The sequence below is a fragment of the Pinus tabuliformis genome, chromosome 8 (assembly GCF_031772625.1).
Source record: "Pinus tabuliformis cultivar Carrire ecotype Pingquan chromosome 8, CPIR1, whole genome shotgun sequence".
In the NCBI taxonomy this organism is placed as follows: Eukaryota; Viridiplantae; Streptophyta; class Pinopsida; order Pinales; family Pinaceae; genus Pinus; species Pinus tabuliformis.
This window is the reverse complement of record NC_142294.1, coordinates 493,488,960-493,514,952: the sequence shown is the minus strand read 5'-3', so window position 1 is coordinate 493,514,952 and position 25,993 is coordinate 493,488,960.

Sequence of the window (25,993 nt, the reverse complement as noted above, 5' to 3'; positions counted from 1 at the left end):
ATAGTAAATAGGTGTAGTAAAACAGAACAAATCATCACACACAAGAAGCACACATGAACACCATGATGTAAGGTGGAAACCCAATGTGGGTGAAAACTACCTGCAACAATTCGTCTCTATCTTTCTTTAATAAGAAACTTCTTTTTACAATATTTCTGTATTGGAGCAGTCTTATACCAGTACGCAGGCTTCTACTTGTAGAAGGTTACAACCTTCTCTCGTTCTCCAGCTTCTCCTGGAAGGGAGCTACAACCCCCTTAGCTCTTGTACTAGCCGATCCTTTTATTAGTACGAAGGCACCAGTCTACTGAATGCTCCAACCTTCATTCGTTTTCTAGCTACTATGGGAAGCGAGCTACAACCCCCTTAGCTCTTGTACTAGCTGATGTACTAGTATGTAGGTGCCGACCTACAGAAGGCTACAACCTTCTCTTTTCATCCAGGGACCATGTTCCATAAATTTTCAGACTGGATACTCCTGAAGCACAACACCATAATCTAAAGGCCACGTTTCATCCAATTTTCATATTGGACCCATCAATATCATTGAAGCACACAATCAATCAACACTAGCATCACCAATCTCTGAATCACCCAATACTGAATCACTGAAACCCTGTCAACAAACTGTAGTCACCATAACACAGAGCAGAACACAGAACTCTGCAACAATGTTCAGATCTGACTGTATCATCAAAAATCATGTATTAGAGTGTATATGCTACTTGGAAGAGCCAAACTAGCATGTATACGCAACTTCACCAAAGCGAACCAACATATATGTCATTAATAACTTACTTATAACTACGTTGCACTTCCTGACTTCAGACATACCTAGATCATTACATATACAAGGATAATATGTGTGTTAGCAACCAGATTTGGTCCATCAGATCACATAATGACAAGTCATTATGATTCTGATCCATTATTAGATCTCATCCATCAACACTGAGGCTAAACACAATCAACCAAATTGATATGCAGAATACTGACACCAGTGAATAGTCATCAGAACTCATCAACAACCAGAACCACCTGTAACTTTAAACATCATAGCTCATGTGGTATACGCTACTTATATGTATCTAACCTGCGTATGTACGCACTTTTATCATAGTCAACCAACACATACATTTGTAAATATTCATTCATGATTTGCAGCTATTCCAAACTTGAGTTATACCGCAATCATAATATTTACAGAACATTACATGCGTCAGTATACAGATCTAGAATAAACATGATCAAATCGTATAGAGATGATTCATTCCAAGCCATTAGATCTCGATCTATCCTTAGATCTTGTTCTCCATCAACCGCTGAGATTCCTCCTTAGCTCAGATCAAGCAAGGCATCATGAACCCATAACTTGCATACTGGATCTCATACTTCATCAGATATTCAAGACTTACTTCATACCTTTCCTAATGATCTTCTTCTCCTTTTATAGTCTTAGGCCTTTACTCAATACCATGGTCCAAAACCACTTAGAACCAATACCTTGGACCAAATACCTAGGATCAACACGTCGGACAAGATACCTTGGACCAATACCATGGATCACAATACCATGGTCCAAATTCCATGGACCAAAACCAAATGTACTCGCCTTTCCTTTCATGAGAGTGCGTGTATATGTATACGCACCTTTTGGTCGGCTAACCCACGTGTATACGCGGCTTTATCAAGGGTAACCTACGTATATCTCTTTTTCTTCATTCTGTGAGCTTGCGCTATGATCTATCATCTTAGTAAGTTGCCATCAAGGACAACACCTGTATCATAATGCCAACAATCTCCCCCTTTGGAATTGATGGAAAAGTTATCTTGCCATACTGAGAACTGTCATCTTAATGAGTTGTCATTGTTCATTACATCTGAACTGATTCCTTTGAGCTGCCCTACATCCCATGTATGCTATCACATCTGATATCTCTTATTTAGATTCATCTAGTTGAATATTAGTGAGTTGTTATGCTACAAGTGGGTTTCCATCAAGTACAACACATGCATCATAATGCCAACAATTGTACTTTATTAACCATATGAACAGTAAACAGGTGCAGTAAAACATAACAGATCATTGCACACAAGAAGCACACATGAAAGGTGGAAACCCAATGTGGGTGAAAACCACCTGCAACAATTCGTCTCTATATTTCTTTAATAAGAAACTTCTTTTTACAATATTTCTGTACTGGAGCAGTCTTATACCAATACGAAGGCTTCTACTTGCAGAAGGCTACAACCTTCTCTCGTTCTCCAGCTTCTCTTGGAAGGGAGATACAACCCCCTTAGCTCTTGTACTTGCCAATATTTTTATTAGTACGAAGGCACCGGTCTACTGAATGCTCCAACCTTCATTCGTTTTCCAGCTACTATGGGAAGGGAGCTACAACCCCCTTAGCTCTTGTACTAGCTGATGTACTAGTACGTAGGTGTCAAGCTACAGAAGGCTAAAACCTTCTCTTTTCATCCAGGGACCGCGTTTCATAAGTTTTCAGACTGGATACTCCTGAAGCACAACACCATAATCTGAAGGCCACATTTCATCCAATTTTCATACTGGACCCATCAATATCATTGAAGCACACAATCAATCAACACTAGCATCATCAATATCTGAATCACCCAATACTGAATCACTGAAACCCTGTCAACAAACTGCAGCCACCAGAACAGAGAGCAGAACACAGAACTCTGCAACAATGTTCAGATCTAACTGTATCATAAAAAATCATGCATCAGAGTGCATACACTACTTGGAAGAGCCGAACCAGCGTGTATACGCAACTTCATCAAAGCGAACCAACATATATGTCATTAATAACTTACTTATAACTATGTTGCACTTCCTGACTTCAGACATACCTAGATCATTACATATACAAGGATAATATGTGTGTTAGCAACCAGATTTGGTCCATCAGATCACATAATGACAAGTCATTATGATTCTGATCCATTATTAGATCTCATCCATCAAAACTGAGGCTAAACACAATCAACCAAACTAAATATGCAGAATATTGACACCAGTTAACAGTCATAAGAACTCATCAACAACCAGAACCACCTGTAACTTCAAACATCATAGCTCATATGGTATACGCTACATAGATGTATCTAACTTGCGTACGTACGCGCTTTTATCATAGTCAACCAGTGTATACATCTATAAATATTCATTCAAGATTTGCAGCTATTCCAAACTTGAGTTATACCGAAATCATAATATTTACAGAACATTACATGTGTCAGTATACAGATCTAGAATAAACATGATCAAATTGTATAGAGATGATTCATTCCAAGCCATTAGATCCCGATCTATCCTTAGATCTTGTTCTCCATCAACCGCTGAGATTCCTCCTTAGCTCAGATCAAGCAAGGCATCATGAACCCATAACCTGCATACTGGATCTCATACTTCATCAGATATTCAAGACTTACTTCATACCTTTTCCTAATGATCTTCTTCTCCTTTTATAGTCTTAGGCCTTTACTCAATACCATGGTCCAAAACCACTTAGAACCAATACCTTGGACCAAATACCTAGGATCAACACGTCGGACAAGATACCTTGGACCAATACCATGGATCACAATACCATGGTCCAAATACCATGGACCAAAACCAAATTTACTCGCCTTTCCTTGCATGAGAGTGCGTGTATATGTATACGCACCTTTTGGTCGGCTAACCCACGTGTATACACGACTTTATCAAGGGTAACCTGCGTATATCTCTTTTTCTTCATTCTGTGAGCTTGCACTATGATCTATCATCTTAGTAAGTTGCCATCAAGGACAACACCTGTATCATAATGCCAACAATCTCCCCCTTTGGAATTGATGGCAAAGTTATCTTGCCATACTGAGAACTGTCATCTTAATGAGTTGTCATTGTTCATTACATCTGAACTGATTCCTTTGAGCTGCCCTACATCCCATGTATTCTATCACATCTGATATCTCTTATTTAGATTCATCTAGTTGAATATTAGTGAGTTGTTATGCTACAAGTGGGTTTCCATCAAGTACAACACATGCATCATAATGCCAACAATTGTACTTTATTAACCATATGAACAGTAAACAGGTGCAGTAAAACATAACAGATCATTGCACACAAGAAGCACACATGAAAGGTGGAAACCCAATGTGGGTGAAAACCACCTGCAGCAATTCGTCTCTATATTTCTTTAATAAGAAACTTCTTTTTACAATATTTCTGTACTGGAGCAGTCTTATACCAATACGAAGGATTCTACTTGCAGAAGGCTACAACCTTCTCTCGTTCTCTAGCTTCTCTTGGAAGGGAGCTACAACCCCCTTAGCTCTTGTACTTGCCAATATTTTTATTAGTACGAAGGCACCGGTCTACTGAATCCTCCAACCTTCATTCGTTTTCCAGCTACTATGGGAAGGGAGCTACAACCCCCTTAGCTCTTGTACTAGCTGATGTACTAGTACGTAGGTGTCAACCTACAGAAGGCTAAAACCTTCTCTTTTCATCCAGGGACCGCGTTTCATAAGTTTTCAGACTGGATACTCCTGAAGCACAACACCATAATCTGAAGGCCACGTTTCATCCAATTTTCATACTGGACCCATCAATATCATTGAAGCACGCAATCAATCAACACTAGCATCATCAATCTCTGAATCACCCAATACTGAATCACTGAAACCCTGTCAACAAACTGCAGCCACCAGAACGTAGAGCAGAACACAGAACTCTGCAACAATGTTCAGATCTAACTGTATCATAAAAAATCATGCATCAGAGTGCATACACTACTTGGAAGAGCCGAACCAGCGTGTATACGTAACTTCACCAAAGCGAACCAACGTATATGTCATTAATAACTTACTTATAACTACGTTGCACTTCCTGACTTCAGACATACCTAGATCATTACATATACAAGGATAATATGTGTTTCAGCAACCAAATCTGGTCCATTAGATCACATAATGATAAGTCATTATGATTCTGATCCATTATTAGATCTCATCCATCAACACTGAGGCTAAACACAATCAACCAAATTGATATGCAGAATACTGACACAAGTGAATAGTCATCAGAACTCATCAACAACCAGAACCACCTGTAACTTTAAACATCATAGCTCATATAGTATACGCTACTTAGATGTATCTAACCTGCGTATGTACGCACTTTTATCATAGTCAACCAACGCATACATTTGTAAATATTCATTCATGATTTGCAGCTATTCCAAACTTGAGTTATACCCAGATCATAATATTTACAGAACATTACATGCGTCAGTATACAGATCTAGAATAAACATGATCAAACAGTATAGAGATGATTCATTCCAAGCCATTAGATCCCGATCTATCCTTAGATCTTGTTCTCCATCAACTGTTGAGGTTCCTCCTTAGCTCAGATCAAGCAAGGCATCATGAACCCATAACCTGCATACTAGATCTCATACTTCATCAGATATTCGAGACTTACTTCATACCTTTGCCTAATGATATTCTCCTCCTTTTATAGTATTAGGCCTTTACTCAATACCATGGTCCAAAACCACTTAGAACCAATACCTTGGACTAAATACCTGGGATCAACACGTCGGACAAGATACCTTGGACCAATACCATGGATCACAATACCATGGTCCAAATACCATGGATCACAATACCATGGTCCAAATACCATGGACCAAAACCAAATGTACATGCCTTTCGTTGCATGAGAGTGCGTGTATACATATACATACCTTTTGGTCGACTAACCCATGTGTATATGCAACTTTATCAAGGGTAACTTGCGTATATCTATTTTTCTTCATTCTGTGAGCCTAAGTTATGATCTGTCATCTTAGCAAGTTGCCATAAAGGACAACACCTGTATCATAATGCCAACAATCTCCCCCTTTGGACTTGATGGCAAAGTTATCTTGCCATACTGAGAACTGTCATCTTAATGAGTTGTCATTGTTCATTACATCTGCACTGATTCCTTTGAGCTGCCCTGCATCCAATGTATTCTATCACATCTGATATCTCTTATGTAGATTCATCTAGTTGAATATTAGTGAGTTGTTTTGCTACAAGTGGGTTGCCATCAAGTACAACCCATGCATCATAATGCCAACAATTGTACTTTATTAACCATATGAACAGTAAACAACTGCAGTAAAACAAAACAGATCATCACACACAAGAAGCACACATGAACACCATGATGTAAGGTGGAAACCCAATGTGGGTGAAAACCACCTGCAACAATTCGTCTTTATCTTTATTTAATAAGAAACTTCTTTTTACAATATTTCTGTACTGGAGCAGTCTTATACCAGTATGCAGGCTTCTACCTGCAAAAGGGTACAACCTTCTCTCGTTCTCCAGCTTCTCCTGGAAGGGAGCTACAACCCCCTAATCTCTTGTACTAGCCGATCCTTTTATTAGTATGAAGGCACCGGTCTACTGAATGCTCCAACCTTCATTCGTTTTCCAGCTACTATGGGAAGGGAGCTACAACCCCCTTAGCTATTGTACTAGCTGATGTACTAGCACATAGGTGCCGACCTACTGAAGGTTACAACCTTCTCTTTTCATCCAGGGACCACGTTTCATAAATTTTTAGACTGGATACTCCTGAAGCACAACACCATAATCTGAAGGCCATGTTTCATCCAATTTTCATACTGCACCCATCAATATCATTGAAGCACACAATCAATCAACACTAGCATCATCAATCTCTGAATCACCCAATACTAAATCATTGAAACCCTGTCAACAAACTGCAATCACCAGAACACAGAACTCTGCAACAATGTTCAGATCTAACTGTATCATCAAAAATCATGCATCAGAGTGCATACGCTACTTGGAAGAGCTGAACCAGTGTGTATACGCAGCTTCGCCAAAGTGAACCAGCGTATATGTCATTAATAACTTACTTATAACTACGTTGCACTTCCTGACTTCAGACATACCCAGATCATTACATATACAAGGATAATATGTGTGTTAGCAACTAGATCTGGTCCATTAGATCACATAATGATAAGTCATTATGATTTTGATCCATTATTAGATCTCATCCATCAACATTGAGGATAAACACAATCAACCAAACTAAATATGCAGAATACTGACACCAGTAAATAGTCATCAGAACTCATCAACAACCAGAACCACCTGTAACTTCAAACATCATAGCTCATATGGTATACGCTACTTAGATGTATCTAACTTGCGTATGTACGCGCTTTTATCATAGTCAACCATCGTATACATCTATAAATATTCATTAATGATTTGCAGCTATTCCAAACTTGAGTTATACCCAGATCATAATATTTACAGAACATTACATGCGTTAGTATATAGATCTAGAATAAACATGATCAAACCGTATAGAGATGATTCATTCTAAGCCATTAGATCCCGATCTTTCCTTAGATCTTGTTCTCCATCAACCGCTGGGATTCCTCCTTAGCTCAGATCAAGAAAGGCATCATGAACCCATAACCTGCATATTGGATCTCATACTTCATTAGATATTTGAGACTTACTTCATACCTTTGCCTAATGATCTTCTCCTCCTTTTATAGTCTTAGGCCTTTACTCAATACCATGGTCCAAAACCACTTAGAACCAATACCTTGGACCAAATACCTGGGATCAACACGTCGGACAAGATACCTTGGACCAATACCATGGATCACAATACCATGGTCCAAATACCACAGACCAAAACCAAATGTACGCGCCTTTCCTTGCATGAGAGTGCGTGTATACGTATACGCACCTTTTGGTCGGCTAACCCATGTGTATATGTGGCTTTATCAAGGGTAACCTGCGTATATCTCTTTTTCTTCATTCTGTGAGCTTGAGCTGTGATCTGTCATCTTAGTAAGTTTCCATCAAGGACAACACCTGTATCATAATGCCAATAATAGAGACATGGAAGAGTTCAATTTTTCAGCTTTATATTTATGTTTGGCCTTGCTAGGGAACACGATCATTTCCTTGGTAATGCCTCTCATCAGAGCAAACATTTTAAGATCCTCATCCAATATGGAAAACTTCATAAATTATCAGTAAATTAAAGGGAAAAAAATCCTTTACTTAGAGTGGATCCAAATTTCATATTCAAACTTAGTATGCACATTTACAAAATCAAGCATTTTAAGATATAGAGGGCACTCTAAAGGATTTACATATTATAGATGAATCTGATCAACATCTTGAAAGGTATGACATAAAGGATTTCTAAGAAGATAATGAGTGAAAAAATTAAATCCACTATACCTAAATATGAGAAGTTCAAACATATTCATCGAATCAAACAATGTTGAGTCTATTCGACATGAGGATTTTTTGAAGGACAACATTATTTATCACTATGACAAGCATACAAATCTAGTTTTACATATGAAAAATCCACATCAAGTTTTGAATGCAAACTCAAAATGTCAAAGAAGAAAGAATGAAGTTCTTTCAGAAGATAATACACCCATAACCATATATAGAAGATATGCTCATTATTTTTTCATTTCCACTAGAAAGACTATAATTCACATGTGTCTCAATGCAAAGAAGACTAATGATGAATTGCAAGGCCATAATTATCATGCTATAAGCCCTCTTTGGTTGATTCTACAAGATAAGTACAAGACTTGGGAATTGATGCCATGTAACCGACATCCTTTAAAAATCCCATGTGGACCTATGAGTTATGCCCACATAACCTCCGAAGTGAAGCAAGGTTACACCCTTTCTTAATTCAGAATTAAAACTAATTAAATCCCTCTTCACTTAACTTAACAAAACCCCATCAAATTATCAGAACCCAAACAATAGAAAACCCGACTATACACCCGATCAACGAAAAACAAAGATATAACCTGCCAATGAGCCTGGTCCCACTTCGACCACATCCGACCGGATCTCAAATAGATTTAACCCTTGTTGATAACATATCGGGTCCAACTTTTCCACCGACTTTGACCACTCTTACGGAGCCGATAAGGAGTATAAATCCTTGATGTGTAGATTTTTGGGCCCATTTTTGAAATTAAAGTTCGATCACTTTATGACGCGATATCTGTTGGATATAAGAGGCCATCAAATCTACGGTTTGCAGGACTTCAACTAACACAGTTTAAAAACGAGATTAACCCTCACAATTGACTGTGATCTAAGAGTTTGAATATGAGATTAACGGCTAGGAGCGAGTGCAGAGCTTCAACCATGATCAAGAAATCCATACTCTCCTACCGCCGCAGTTGCTATTCACTGTCGGATCTGCCAGCTAACGGACGGTCCTGACTTATTTTGGGGTTTCTTCACAAATTATCATTCAACTCAGTATTTTGATGTTTTGGGTCCGTTTCCTGTATTAAACCGCATGCACATTCATTATAGAACACTTATGATCTTCTCACAAACAGATCATCATTGATAAAACCTACGATCAATGATGATTCATTCCTTCATTCAATATCTGTCTGCTAATCTAGTAGGGATAATCCACATCAACAAGTTTTCACTGTTATATACAAAACACACACTCTTATCCTATATTCTGAGTATCAACAAACACATTAATTCTCAGATCCTCAATCCAGAGGCTAAAAGTTATAAACACATTCAATACTAAATTACACAAAGAAATACACAATCCACACTGTATTCATATTGATAAATATTTATAGAGGAAACAATCACACTTGACTGTTTCAGTTCTGCCCTCGCTCATCCATCCTATCTTTCCATTTGAATCTAGTCCCTTCACTCATTCCAAAAGATTACAATTTATACCAAATGCGAATTCATGAACCCATTTAGTTCAGATCCAGAAATCTCTCATTCTTCCCTAAAGAATCTCTTTACTCCACTCTTTTCTCAAACAAATGCTAATTTAATCTTTCAAATCCCTCATATCCTATTCAAACTAGATAATATAACTGCTTGGCCTGATCACCATAAAGGGAGGATCAATTAGTTGCTTATACCCTTTTCTGCTAAGATTTTGACAACAAATAAAACACTCTCATACATTTAAATTAATAAAATTAATTAATCTCTTGTCTTCCAACCCTTTGTTAGCCACAACATGTGATCATACCATCACATTGCTAACTAGGTCTAAATGCTCCTGCATCAGACTCCCAAAGTTGAAAGTTTTCATGACCTCCTGGTCATGTGTTTCTTCTGCTGATCATCCAGTATCCAAAACTTTACTTTGTAACTGGTCATCACTTTCATCATGCTACTGATTCAATTCTTTTGCCACTGTCACTTCTGTTCTTCCAAGATTCCAAATCTTATGTTGTTTCTGTCCACTTTCCTTGCCGATACAAATTTATTTTGTTAATTTCTCTTCCTTGCTGTCCCTCTTCTTAATTGACTTCATCTTCCATACTTTCTCAACCTCCTCTTTACAATTTGTTCTTAGCTGAGCTTCACTAACACATGTCTGCTGTACATTCTCCCTTACCACAAAAATTATGAAATTTCAGTCCAATTCTTCTTCACCTCTATCATTTACAAACTGTTGCTTGTAATCTATAGCTTCCCTTTCATTATCATTAAAGATAATCTTTCCCTTTATCTTATCAGGTTCATCTAATAACTTTTCCAGTAATTTGAACCTTCCCTCATCTCCAATAAGCATATCATTTGCATGTGACTCCTCTTTCCTGTATAAAACCGAATTTCTACCATAATTATCAGATTTAAAGTTACTATGGATTTTTGTCTCCACAGTTAACTCTACCATCAAGTCCTTATAATGATCCTCTACAAAATTTATAAAACTGTCAATAAATTTCATTTCAACACTTTCTTGTTCATTACAGAATATTCCCTGTTTTGACACAAAAATGTCATTTAACAATTCAAGAATTAAAATCTCTTGAAATATATCAGTGTGAAGTATCCTTTCACCTTTTGTACAACTAATTAATGTTGTTTCATCTTCACCTACAACAAAAACAAAATTCTCATATTCTAAAGCTTCTTCATAGTTTACAGATTCATAAAAATAATCCACTTTAAAGTCACATAATTCCTGAACTTCTGTATTTGTCAACATCATCATACATTCCTTCACATTTTCCACACTATCTGGATCTTCTACTAAAGATACTTCATTCTGGCTATCATCACAAATTTCCATTTGTTTGTCTTCAGTTTCCTTAATCATGACAATTTCCCTGTCAATATCATCATTCTCAAAAGTATTAAATACATGCTCAAAATATCCTTCTATTTCAACTATTTCCTCAAACAGTTTCACTTCTTCATCAACATGCATGAGCACATTGTCCAATTGCTGTTCATCACCTATCAAACCTGAAAATATAGACATCATGTCAGTTTCAAAAATACAAGGCTCTTCATTTGAACTCTCATAGACCAGACCTTCATGCTCCTTTTAACTATTCAGATAGTTCACTAAGTTATTAAGAAATTATTCCTCAACATCTCTGATTTCCTTTTCATCAAAGAAAACTTATGGGACTGCAACTTATTGACTTGCTTAACAATTTCATCATAAGTATGCATAACACCCCCCTGTCCTTCACAATTTTCTCCAGCACTCAATTTATCCAAATAAGATAACAATGTCTCCTTATCTTCTATGATAAGACTTTGATCTTTCAAATATTTCCTTGACTTAACTTCTTCATCCGAGTTCTTTGTGTTAGCTTCGCTTCTCTTCTCTTCACAACCTTGCAATGCATTAGCTTCTCTCCCTCTGTCCATTTTCCATTGGTTTTCTATCCATGTTAATATTCCTTCTAACATGATCCAATAAGTTTTCACTAAGAGAAGACACAACCATTTACTCATACCTTTTAATTTTCTCCACCAATTGAAGTCTTGAAAGTCTTCCCGCACCTCCTTTTCTATTTTTCTTGTCTCTGCCTCTTTCACAGAGTTAATTTCATTTGGCTGCATACATACAACTTTACATTCACACAAATAACTAATCCCCAAATTATGAGATTCTCTTGCCTGTGAAGATGCTACCAACATCTTTCTCTCATGCTAATATGTATAGATCATCTCTTCGTCATTATCATCACTGTCATCACTGTCTCCTTCCCCAAGGAGAGATCCTTTCTCTGGTTCACAAATGTATTCTACTCCTTCATCCTTAACTTTTCGAAGCATTAATTTCTCAGCAAACAATTCTCTAACAGGCCACTTAACTCTTTTCCCCACATAAATTCCTTGTTCCAAATCTTCTTTGATTCCTTTCTGTACCAGCTTCTTCAAATGACTGAGTTCTACCTTCACCTCAGCCAACTCTATGTCCATTTCTTCTTTACTCATCCTTTTGAGTCCAACTGCTTTGCCACTCTTCTTCCTCTGCATGTGACTTTCCTCTATACCCCTGTTATGACTATCAATAGTCAATTCCATTTCTTCCTCTGGTGAAATTTCCTTGTTCATTGGTGAGCTGCAACTAGCCCTTTCTTTCATCTGTAACAAGTCTCCTTCATGCCTCACCAAAATTTTCTGAGTTTAGCCTTTTGGCATCTATTGGTTCTTTCCTCGAACCTTTCACTGACTAGCAATTCTACCCAACACTCCTCTTGCTGGAATTGTTATCTTTAAGACAACTCTACCCACAATCACAATTGTGGAGCTGCCTCAACAACTTCTACCCAACTATAGTTGGAAGTTGTTCTTAGCTTCTCTTGAACACTCCTTGCTCTAGGCTACTGCATCTTCAATTGCTCACTTCCTTCTTTCATTCAGTAATTTCATTTACTGTTGGGTATTGTCACCTTTACTCATCTGAGAGTTCTTCTTGCTTCATCTTCTTTAACATAGCTCATGTGCTATGATGCTGATACAATTCATTCTTCCTTCCAACAATTTCGCTGCTTCCATTGACCTATACAATCTTATCTCAAGATACATCAAAGCACCTTTCAAACCTACCAATTTTCCTTCAAAGATGTCTTAAAACTAATTCCCATTCCATCAGTTAAATCTTTGCCAAATGATTCATTTGTTCACTATTTCATTTAGACTTCTCCATTCAGAAGACTCCATACATTGAACAACTATTCTTCATCTTACAATTAAGATTCAATTTGAAATTCACCTATATTTACAAATTCATGACACACTACAAATTCCTTCTGATAATTTGTTGTAAGCAAATCCTGTCTTGCTTCTACAAATTCCAAAATTCATTCCTTGTAGTGGTTCTTCTTTCAGTCCTATTAAACCCAATCTCTGTTCTTTCAACCATCAATATCATTGTCTTCAACAATACTTTAAGCAATCCTTAATCATTAAAATTCTTCAAATCATTTAAATGATTTCAGTCATAGCAATCCACTCTTCTATTTGACTTTAAATTCAAAACCTTCTACTTCAATTTTGCTTTCAAATCAAACCAATCATTCAATCAATTTACATGGAAATTTCATTTGTCTGAAAGGAAATTTTCACTCCCTTGTTGTTCTCCAAACATCCAAACAAATCTCTCTGTTGATAGAGGATTCACCTTTTCCCTGTTCTGATCTCAATGTCCTTTGCATTAAATATTTTTGAGCTCTGATTTTACTTTGATTGTTCTAACATGAAAATATCTCCAATATTTAACATTACTGTACTTCTATTCATAATCCCTTTATGATCTAATACCAAAAATTATGCCACGTAACTGACATCCTTTAAAAATTCCATATGGACCTATGAGTTATGCCCACATAACCTCCAAAGTGAAGCAAGATTACACCCTTTCATAAATTCGGAATTAAAACTAATTAAATCCCTATTAACTTAACTTAACAAAACCACATCAAATTATCGGAACCCAAAACAATAGAAAACCCAACTATACACCCGATCAACGAAAAAAAAAGATATAACCTATCAATGAGCCCGATCCCATTTCGACCGCATCCGATTAGATATCAAATAAAGTTAACCCGCATTGATAACATATCGGGTCCAACTTTTCCACCGTCTTTGACCACTCTTACAGAGCTGATAAGGAACATAAATTCTTGATGTATATATTTTCGGGTCCATTTTTGAAATTAAAGTTCAACCACTTTATGACACGATATTCGTTGGATATAAGAGGCCATCAAATCTATGGTTTGCGGGACTTCAAATAGCACACGGTTTAAAAATGGGATTAACTCCCGCAATCAACTGTGAGCTAAGAGTTTGAATATGAGATCGACGCCTAGGAACAAGTGCGGGGCTTCAACCACAATCAAGAAATCTGTACTTTCCTACCCCCGTAGTTGTTGTTCACCATCGGATCTGCCATCCAACAGACGAGCCTGACTTATTTTGGGGTTTCTTCACAAATTATCAATCAACTCAGTCTTTTGATGTTTCGGGTCTGTTTCCTGTATTAAACTGCATGCATATTCATTATAGAACACTTACAATCTTCTCACAAATAGATCATCATTGATCAAACCTATGATCAATGATGATTCATTCCTTCATTCAATCTCTGTCTGCTAATCTGGTAGGGATAATCCACATCAACCAGTTTTCTGCGTTATATACAGAACACACACTCTTATCCTATATTCTGAGTATCAACAAACACAGTAATTCTCAGATCCTCAATCCAGAGACTAAAAGTTATAAACACACTCAATACTAAATTACACAAAGAAATACACAATCCACACTGTATTCATATTGATAAATATTTACAGAAGAAACAGTCACACTCGACTGTTTTAGTTCTGCCCTTGCTCATCCATCCTATCTTTCCATCTGAATCTAACCCCTTCACTCATTCCAAAAGATTACATTTTATACAAAATGCAGATTGTGAACCCATTTAGTTCAAATCCATAAATCTCTCATTCTTCCCTAAAGAATCTCTTTACTCCATGCTTTTCTCAAACAAATGCTAATTTAAGCTTTCAAATCCCTCATATCCTATTCAAACCAGATAATCTATCTGCTTGGCCTGATCTCCATGCAGGGAGGATCAATCAGCTACTTATTACCTTTTTTGCTTAGATTTTGACAACAAATAAAACACTCTCATACATTTAAATTAATAAAATTAATTAATCTCTTGTCTTCCAACCCTTTGTTACACAACATGTGATCATACCATCACATTGCTTACTAGGTCTAAATGCTCCTGCATCAGGAATTGTCTAAAGGAAGATATCAATTTATTATTGTTTCTATAAAGGAAGGAGGTTAACAAAAATAGATTATAGTTGAAACTTACCTTGATTTTCTATGGGAATAAGAAGGTGAGAGAGAGAGAGAGAGAGCGCATGAAATGAAAGTTTCTTTTGTTAAGGTCTCTCTGTAGGAGTCACTATTCTAACACAAGATAACTTATTAATAGGATAACGTCTTAAATTTTCTTAAAAGGAATGGAAATATCAACTTAGTCATAATTGAGTTAAATTGTCAAGTTATATGTCTTATTTTTCCTCCAAAGTTTTATCAGGTTTATTAATATAATAATGTCTCCTTAGAGTACAAGTTTGATTTTGTTGAATCCAATTTGATAATTAGTTTGTTCAATGGAGATTGCGAGCATTTAAGTGTGGGGGTTGTAGTGATAAGTTAGTAACATTGTTGTAACCAACATACACTACTACTATTCCAAATACTTATAATAACAATATAGAGAGGAAGAATGAATAACTATATCAAAACAAGGGTTGGAGGAACATACATTCCCAAATTGAAATGCACCTATAATTCCTAATTTATGTAGGAATACATATGTAACATGGTATTAAAAAATGTAAAATATTTCATTGATTAATAATAATGATGATACAAAAAAGAGGGGAAATTCCTTTATACAACAACTCTAAACTAACTTAATGATGAATCATGACGTGTGTGATTAATAACTCTCAACTAACTTAGTTCTAAGTCATTAATGTGGGTAAATAACAACTAATACCCTAGTAGATCCAACCATCATAATCTTAGTCACCTAATGACCCAAACATTATTGGGATACATTGCACTTAAGAGTTTATCAGGATCTCACTTAATTCATCATTTGACCCTCTTCCATACATCATTAGGGGCACATATTACCACTTTTCATTCACTAGTAAACCTTTCCTACTATTTGGGATTATCACCTATTATTAGCATTATCTATTTTTAGTAAGTATATTTTTAGTAGGGGTGACACCTAGGATGACATGTGGCGGTAATTGGGCGCTAACTGGGCTATGACATGGCTATTTTCACTTTGTTATTTTTCATTTCCTTATTCCTAAGGTCTAATACAAATTCCCCGTCTTATTTGGGAAACAACCTTATCCACTCATTTACGTACCTTATATGTTGACTTTCAATCTTATTTTTAGAGTTTTCATGGGTAGTTATTACATGTGAGGCTTATTACATCACTTATAACTAAATTTAAACTCTACTTCATTAGATATTTTTCTCAATTAGGGTTTCCCACTTCATTTTCGACTACTGGCTATTATAGAATTTCTAACTAGTTAATTGAGTGCATGCACAAGGAAACCCTAACTAGGGATCAAATTTGAAGGGTGGGGCTATATTTCAAACTAAAGGGTTAAATTCATTTAACCCTTCTATGTTGATGGGTTAAATAAGTTTCTCTTTTCATATGAAGCTCGAAAATAATTTAAAGCTCCTTAATTATCAATTAAACTTAAATAATGAGACACAAATTCAATTTACATATTGATATAAAATACTCATTTAAATGCCTTCTTCAAAATGTTGAACATACTCCCTGATGGGGGTGACAAAGGGTGAATGGAGTGGCATGGGCCTTCGCGCCAACCACCCTCTAGATAGTCATAATGTAGTACATTAAAAGTGGGGGGTCGCGTGGCCACTCCCATGCAGGTTCAGACATGCAAAGGGCAAGATTTTGGAAATTTCCTGATTGGTTTTTAGTGTGTCATAAAAGTTGGTTAGAGGTAAAGTTGGTATCAAGTTTGCTTGGGGCCACTTTGTTCTTCTCCCCATAACGGAGTTCAACAAAGATGTTATGACATCTAGATGTAGCTGACAGGGGAGGTAGGGGGACTAGGAAGCAATATTTTGAGTGTAAAATGGTTGGAGGTAATGAAAATATTGGGTGCATATTCAGAATATCTCCCTTAGATTATTTTCACTCTCCCCCGTTAATAAAATACAGCGGGAACCTGTAGCCATGGAGTGGAGGAAAATTGGCATGGAAAAATTCTGGAATTGACATTCATCGCTTCTCCAAGTAACCCTAATACTCCTTTGGTGTACATTCGCTCTGTGACTTCTTTCTTATCATATTAGAGGAAAGTTATTTGTTTCCAATGGTTGAGTTCTTCTGGGGATCACATGGATTTTTTGTTACTTTAGCTATTATTAGGTTGCTTGTGAATTTGGACAATTTTAATTGGCGAGGCTCCTTTTTGCTCTGCCTTCCATTTGGGGGTTGGTCTGGAGTCTGGTTGTGAGCGTATGGGGGTCAATCTAGAGTTTGGTTGTGAGATTCAATTGGGTGACTGTATGTCCTCCTATTATGTCGGTTACCTGTGCTGAAATGAACTTCACCAAGCTACTTGGCAAGTGGATTAACCTTGTCATTGTGGTTACTATTGGGTTTCAGTTTGGGGCTTAAAATGGAGTAAATTATAGGGGGATTCCACCATATTTATTATACGCATTATTTATTGTTGCAACTGTTAGATACCTATACCAATAGGTTTCATATTTCATGATTGGCAAAGAAAGTTCCAAATATGCTCTGCTTTGGTGATACAAAGATCCCATATTTTCAAAAGAAGGTAATATGTGTACATAGCTTGATGTTGACTCAATTTTGGATGGATGGTCCAATAGCCTAATCTGGATCATGCCATGTTTCAATTTCTTGTTGTAGAATAGAGAAAGAAGTCTATCCAAACTGTTCAATCTTGGCAGACTAGTAGTTAGGTAGAGAATTAAGGTTCCCAACTGTTTAATCTGGGACCTTGGAAGCAATAAGGGTAGTTCTAGATAGAAAATCAAGAGAAAAAGCCAAAAGAAAAGAAAAGGCACATGAGGGTTTGCAAGTGTAAGTGCACCCTCCATGAAGAAACAAAAAATGCTAGGCAAGTTAATGGGTAGGTAGAGGGGGTTGCAGAAATTTCATTCCTTTCAATTGAATTTTGCTGGTCTAACATAAAGGAAACATCAGTGGATAGAGAAGTTCCTCTTCTTCATCATCTTGCAACAATACAAAGGAGCATGTCTAACTTCCTGTTTTTCCCCCCTCACATTCATTGCTAACATCCCATTACCAGTTATGTTCATGAAAGAAAGTCAAGGTCTTATGGTGGTTCTTGTTTCTTTAAAAGCCACATTTCTTGTGTAAAATTCTTTTCATTTTGATCTACTCCCTAAACTAAGTTGATTCCATATAAAACTTAGTATTTCCACTCCTCATCCACCTCTTCCACTCATATTAACCCCTAACTTCTACTATTTAACTCCCTATACTATGTAAATTATGCAAAAAACCCTGAAATACCTATGTATCCCCTTCCCCGAGCATTATAGCTCTAAGTTTGGTTTTGAATGATTTAAGCGCAAAAACATTAGAACGCGACCCAAAGAGCGCTCATACATTAATCTTGGGATTAATCCAAGATCTGCTTGGATTAATAACCTTAATCCAGCTTTGTTAATAAACCAGCGCATAATACATTTTGCACGTAACACCGCTTGAAAACCCACTTTTCTAAAGTTTCCGCCGGGCCCGCATTTCACAAAAAACATTATTTTACTCTCCCGCCCGCTGCCGTATTGCCCTGACAAGTTGATGACCCGTCGACCGTCAGATCTGGGCCTTCCCATCCGACGACCCATATCCGTATCGGGTTGGTCTCGATGTACTGCCCTTATCTCCCGAGAAACTGTCAGAGGGTGACGTCAGGCCTCCGCCACGTGTCACCCCCATATTCTCTCGGGCCGCCCTCTGACAAAACCACTGCCGTATCCAGAGCGGTCCGAGAACTTACCACTTACCACTTCCGATTTCCGCTGACCAGTCACGCTCACGTCACGTCCTCATCACCGCCACGTCGTGCACACGTCATGCCACATCGCTGCCGCATTAGCGCCCCCGTCCGACAATGCTCTGACCTGTCCGCCACCTCACCATTCCCCGTGGACCACTCACAGGCCGCCACGTCACCCGATGACGTCATGCTGACATCACCCGACCCTGACCCCACCTGATGACGTCATGCTGATGTCATCCAAAAAAAGCGCCAATATCCCAAAAAGTCCATATTTTCGCCAAAAAACCGTGTTTTTGTCACTTTTGCCAAAAAGACTATTGCTCTGCTCTGCATGCATTTTACGACCAATCCGTCGCCAACATGCAGAAATCGCTACAAAGATCGTGGGTGCATCCAATCTACCTACATATGTAACCATTGCCGGCAATACACCAGGTATTTATCCAAATCATTCCCTCTGCGCCTGGTTTTGTCCATAATTCTCCAAAGATAGCTTAAAACGAGTGAAGAACACTGTACCTACCAGCAAATTCCAGTAACCAGTGCCTATTTTCAATTGTTGGGTCGAAATTCATCTACAGAACCTGCATTTAGCCAAATTTACCTAAATTCACAGTTAGTTCGCGCATTCGTGAACTTAAAGACCCGAGCTCCATTTATTCACCAAGGAAAGAGTTTACTAGGCCTGGAATTTGTTCTATCAGTCCTCTGTGCAGTATTTCAATTGCTGTCACTACCAGTTACCCTCTGTTCCTTTGCAATTCACCTCTCTGTTCCAGAAATACCCCTCTGTGTTGCTCTGTTCAGTAACACCGGTTCACATACAAATCAGAGGCCTTATTAGCCATGGAAACACCAATAGCATTAAATATAGCACCTCTCAATGCCCCACAGAGAGAGTTAGAATGGAAGGCCCTGGGTGATAAAGATTATCAGATGATAGACTCATTTCCAATGAATTCCAAATTTAACATCCATATGCTGAATGAGTTAAAGGCCCAACACCTCAGTGGAGCTGATATCTTGGGAATTTGGGACTCCAATTTGCCCATTTTTAACCTTCCTCAAGTCAGATCCCTTCCAGACTTGATCCATAGATGCTGTGAATGCTATGATCCATGTCAGAGAGCTGTTCTTAGTCCCACAGGCTCAGTCTTATTCCACATCACCCCTGAGGCCATAAATGAGATGCTGCACTTTCACTCTGCAAGACCATTGACTCCTCTCTCCATGTTGGACTTATTAAAGAAGGGGGGCAACCTGTCCAGTGCCCAAATCATCAAAATTAATCAGTTATTTATTAAGCCAAGCTCTGAAGCTGTGAGAACGCCTCCTATTGGAAATCCATATCTCAATGACTTGGGAAAAATGCTTGTAGATTTGATTAGCTATGTCCTGGGCTACAAGGGAGTTGAGGATGTTGATAACACCATTATGGCCATGCTGTCCATATTTTCTCCTGGGAAGCCTCCTGCTGTGCACTATGACTATGCTGAATACATTGCAAACAAGATTCATGAGCAACTGATGAATCTAGAAAGGGAAAAGGTGTTCAGATACACCTCATACATCTATCATCTGTTCCTATTTTATCAACCAGACAGTTTCCCTATTCCTCTCAAGAAACTTGATGCCCAAGGAAATCCAAGGTCTGTAGTATTTTGGACCTCAGTTTTTCATTGCACCTCCCATTCACCATACACATACTGTGAATTCATAGACCTTTTCATTCATCCAGCTTTGACCTTGTTATATGGTGTTCCTCCTCCAAGATTGACTGATGAAATGCAAAGAATTCTCCATCTCTCTAAATCCTACAGCATTGGTGATTGGTACTTTTACCAACACCATACAGTAATCAGAATATATGGCTGTGAGTTGGACCCTTATAGGCTGCTAAGATATGTCCCTATGAGACTATTTGCCTTGGAGTATTTCAGGCAGTTTGGAAATGCAGACATGGTCCATTTCCATAGTAAAAACAAGAAAGTGCAACTAAAAGTCAGGAACCAACTAGGCCCTTTTCTTTACAACATAAGGGAGGAGGGATGGAAGGAAGCAGATGGCATGCTAGAGGCCCTCTGATTGGAAACCAGTTTTCGCTGGGTACCTTATGACCCTAATCATTTCATTTCTCTCAGGAGGGTAAAACATAAATTGGGTGGCTATGCTCACATTAGATTGCCTCATATTGAGAAGTATGCCAACTTATTGAGTTGGAAAGAGGGCACCCTAGAAGAGGCAATTACTAGAGAGAAAATGATTCAAAGAGAGGCAAAGAATATTGAAAAAGAGGCTGACTTGGAAACATGTGGACAGGTTTCCTCTTCATATTAAAGGCAACTTGGAGCAGCTGCCTCATCTTCTACAGCACATCAGCAAGCAGCCAAAGATACTTATCAGGCTTCCAGCAAAGGCAAAGAGAAACAGATGGAGCCAGAAAAGCCTCCTCATGAAGAAGTACAACAGCAAAAAGAACAACAAAAACAGGAGCAGCCAGTGCAGCAAGAACAAATAGCTGAAGCCCCAATATCCACTGAGTAACAGGCTCAAGAGAATGTGCCTCCTAGGCAAGAAAAGACAGTGGAGGCCTCAGTGCTACAAACTCCACAAGAAGAAGAAAAGGGAAAGAAGAGGGATAGAGAGCAGGAGACTCCCCTCACCACATCCATAAACCAAGGGGAGAAAAGGCACAGAATGAATCCCCTCTCTGAGGAAGAAATTCCTATTGGGCAGTCATTGGGCATGGGCCCACCGAGTATGGAGGCATCTGCAAGTTCCTTTCAGCAGGAACAAGAAAGAACAGTTGGAGGAGAAGTCAGCTCCTCAAGCCACCAAAGGGGAGCTGAAGCAGGCATCAAACAACAATTTATTGATATCAAAAAGAGGAATGAGCCTCTCAAGATACAACTCTACAACCACTTATTAAAGATGGCTCCTACAAACCAACAGAGGTTGATGTCTGCATATGATGTACATGAGGGCAAAATGGTAATGAGTCATTTCATGCCAACCATGCTGCAGCCACAGTCAGCTGCATACTACATAAGGACCAACCTTGAGGTCCTTGCAAAAGACATCCACCCTATGGATTAGATTGAATTGCACAAGAAAACGGGTGATATGGTATATGCACTCTGGCAGACAAAAATTTGGTAAATTATAGGCTGGAAAATAGCCTAAAAAAAACATCTGCCCAACTTGAGTTGGAGAAAGCATCCTCCCAGGCAAAGGACAACCGAATTAAAGCATTGGAGGATATCATCATAGAGCTTGGGCATGATCCCAAGGACACCAAGGCTATACAAGCGCTGTTGAAATTAAGAGATGCAGACATGGCAGCATTAAGAAAAATGATCAAGATCCCAGCAACTCTTCATCCTCAGACAGAAGAGGTTGCCTAGCTAAGGCATGACCAAGATGCAGCAGCTATGCTGGTATCATTATACAAACAGCTGATCCAAACACAGGAGAAATTGGGAGAGTCAGAGGCTGCGCTGCAGGAAGCCCTACAACAGAAGGAAGGAGGCCAAACATCACATCCCCCTCCACAAATAATCAACCTTTAGGAATCTCCTCAATCTACTGCTCCTCCTACAGAGCAGACAACTCAAACAACGCCATCTACATCAGCACCAGCACCAACAACAGAGCAGGCTCCAAGCCTTGATATGCAGAAGCTGAAGAATGAAATTCAGGCCTTAGAAGCCCAAATGGCAGAGTTAAATGAAGCCAAGGAGAATTTGGCTAAGCTCAATGAAAAATATGACAAGTCAAAGCAAAGCATAGCTGAAAAGGGAAGAGAAGTGAAGGCTCTCCAAGAAAAGATAAAGGAGCTGGAGAAAGAGCTCACTCTTGACAAAGTGGTGGCTGAGCTCAAGACAGTTTTATGGGCCAACATTGGCCAATCAATCACAGATCAGTGGCAGTATATAGAGACCATTCATGATCAAATGGAGCTCATAGGCAAAGCACACAGGGAAGTCCAGAGAGCAAGGGCATCTCTAGGCAATATGCCTGAGATAGCCAATAGAATGATTAACGTGCTCAATAACCGTACAGGTCCTCAGCTGGCAGCAATAGGAATCCCTAACAGAACTGAAAATATCCTGCTGATAAAGAGGGTCCTTACATTGAGAAGCCTGGTACAAACACTGGAAAGAAGAAGCCAGGACATGCAGACATAAGTAAACAGATTTATGGACAAGTTTGCAGCATTACAAAGCAGAGGTCTCCCTGGCTTACTGAACAGCGCAGGGAAACTACTTTCACATGAGAACTATGCTAAGAGGGTCAATACAGTTGCTACCAATCAGATCACTGTAAGACCAAGTACCTCAGAAGGAACAGGGCCAACATCTGGGCAAAGTCTCTATAACAGAGTAGAGAACTTATTTTTCATTATGAATGAGATTAAACATTTGTTTGAAGTGCCTCCAAACTTCTACAAATATACAGAGGCAGATGAGACCTTAGATGCAATTTTGAGACATCAATTGCCCACACAGGAATGGTGGACCAAAATGATACAGTTAATACTGTGAACAAGAGCCTCTCATCAGGTTTTCTATCAAAAACATAAGTCACCAGGATCAGAAAATGTGGTGTATACACTATGACTGGAGAAGAGTGGACTGAGCCAACTCAGCAGAAAGATTCGGCCACTAAAGCAATACTGACAGCTGCAAATGACAGGGCCGAGAAAGCTACAACATGACAAAGCATAAAGACACATCATTCAGCATTCATGCAGAACGCTCAACCGACTCAGTGGCCTCCAAAGGTCAAAAAGTCTTCTGACAGAATTAAAAAGCATTCATGTTGTATTTAAGAGCAGCAATAACTTCCTCATCTGCTATTATGTAAAGTTGGTAAACATATTTACTTCTCAAGTGACTCAGCGTTCATATATTTTGTGTAACCGATTGTATATATTCCCCCTCGCATAAGCTTGCAGGGGTTGTTGATTTTCTCTTCTAGAGATCTTATGCTGTAAATTTTCAGAGGATTAATACAAAGGCTGATGGAATTTCCGAAGTTCTATGTTGTCTGAGGCGTTGTAGTGGTGTTTTCTAAATGCTACAGGAATCCTGCGTATTTCATGGCTCAATAAGTTTCCTTTAAACTCTTCGTTATGTGTTTTTATTACTTCTTCATAACCCAATCATATGCTATGTTTCACAGTTAATGGCAGAGAAAAAGAATAGTTCTAGGATTTATTCATAGAATACCCTGAACTCAATCTACGCTGTTATAAATGTTTTCTTCAGTTATATTTATAAAGGTGTAATTCTTAATTGCTGCATCTTCAAACTATTTCTTTCACATAGGCTATTTTTCAGGAATTCAAATCTGCTCCTGTGCAATAGATCTCTTTCTCACACCTCAGCTTAGTGGAAAATTCTTAATTGCTTTTCACTGGTTAAACACGCTTCACCATCACAATTTCAAGTTTGTTTCATGAAATCGTTAAATGGCCCTGTAGTTTCAACATCCCCACTCAATATTTCAAACAACCTATAGCCATAGACTCCATTTCCCAATGAACTAATACTATATGAAGATTTCCACCCTAGGTACTGAAAGACATCATTCAACCAAAACCTTGAACAAAAACTGAAACTCACAACTAGCCTAAAATCTTTCACAAAACAGAGCTAAAAATTAAAGAGAGAGCCCTCTCTGATTATAGGTAGGCTAGGACCTATAATCCAAAGCTTGGTTAGTGGTTACCCCAGCCGTATTCCCTTGGGAGTCAAAGGGAACAACCTGGGTGTTAACAGCAACTATATTGTGAATGTTCAGTTTAAAGTTGTTTTGGATAAACCTTTTGTGTTTCTATACTACCCATTATTCTCTAGGTGTATTGTCTGGGACATAGTTCATCACACGAACTATTTTAGTGTTGGGGTGATTATAAGTGGGTGCTGGGAAGTTATCTTCCCTCTCCTTCCTAGTTCAAAGACAATTGCTATAATTATTGCAGTGGTGTATTAGTTGGTTATCTTATCTATTTGTCATTTTGCTGCAGTAGGGGTTACATAACGTTTTGAGGCATGGGTTGGTAGAGATAAGACTAGTTGGTAGAGAAATGGTTACTCTCAAGAAAGAGACATCACCAGGGCTTGTGAAAGTAATGGGGTTTCCTTCGATTTAGTTGTTCACTTTTTCTTCGTACAAATTATGAAATGATAGAGGAGGAGGTGCAATAGAGGTTGTGGGGGGGGGGGGGGGGGGGGGGGGGGTTAATGGTCTGCAAGGTCTGCAAGGCTGGAACCATAACTAGAAGAATGTTAATGAGATCACCAACTCTTTCCAGTTGACTATTCCGAAGGATATGAGGACTGAGCTGCATCATTTGGAAAACATGGATGCTTGGGAATAGCATGAATTATTTGACTTTGATTTATTGGAGGAATTTGGACAACTAGCTATAGATCTAGGTCACACTAGAAGCATGCAAAAAATACCACCAGGATTTATTCATATACTAGAAAATCAAGACTTTAATGGGAAGGATACTCATGGAATGACATGTTGATCAATATGGCAAATTTTCCCACCTTGTATATGTGAAATGGGAACAACGCAATATGCATTTTAATATGGAGAAAATGGACTCTCATTTTGCAAGGATTGAGAGGCATATCCCATGCCTCATATTGTCACCAACATCATCTGGTTTTGGTGCACAAAACCCATAACCTATAAACTCTTTTGAATGATATGGATTGAAGTTAGTGTCTAGTATTTTTTGTTATGATAGTATGATAGAATCTTTTATAGAACTTTTGAGGATCATTCTATTTCAATATTGGACTTGTTACTCTATGGACAGGTGGCCAAAACTATTCGATTTCCCATTGGGAAGGTTAAGGCCACATGTTGGGATGATATATGGAAGAGAATGAAAGACTGAGCTATTTTGATTAACAAAAGGATCTACCCAACTTACAAAAAAAAAATATTTGACATAC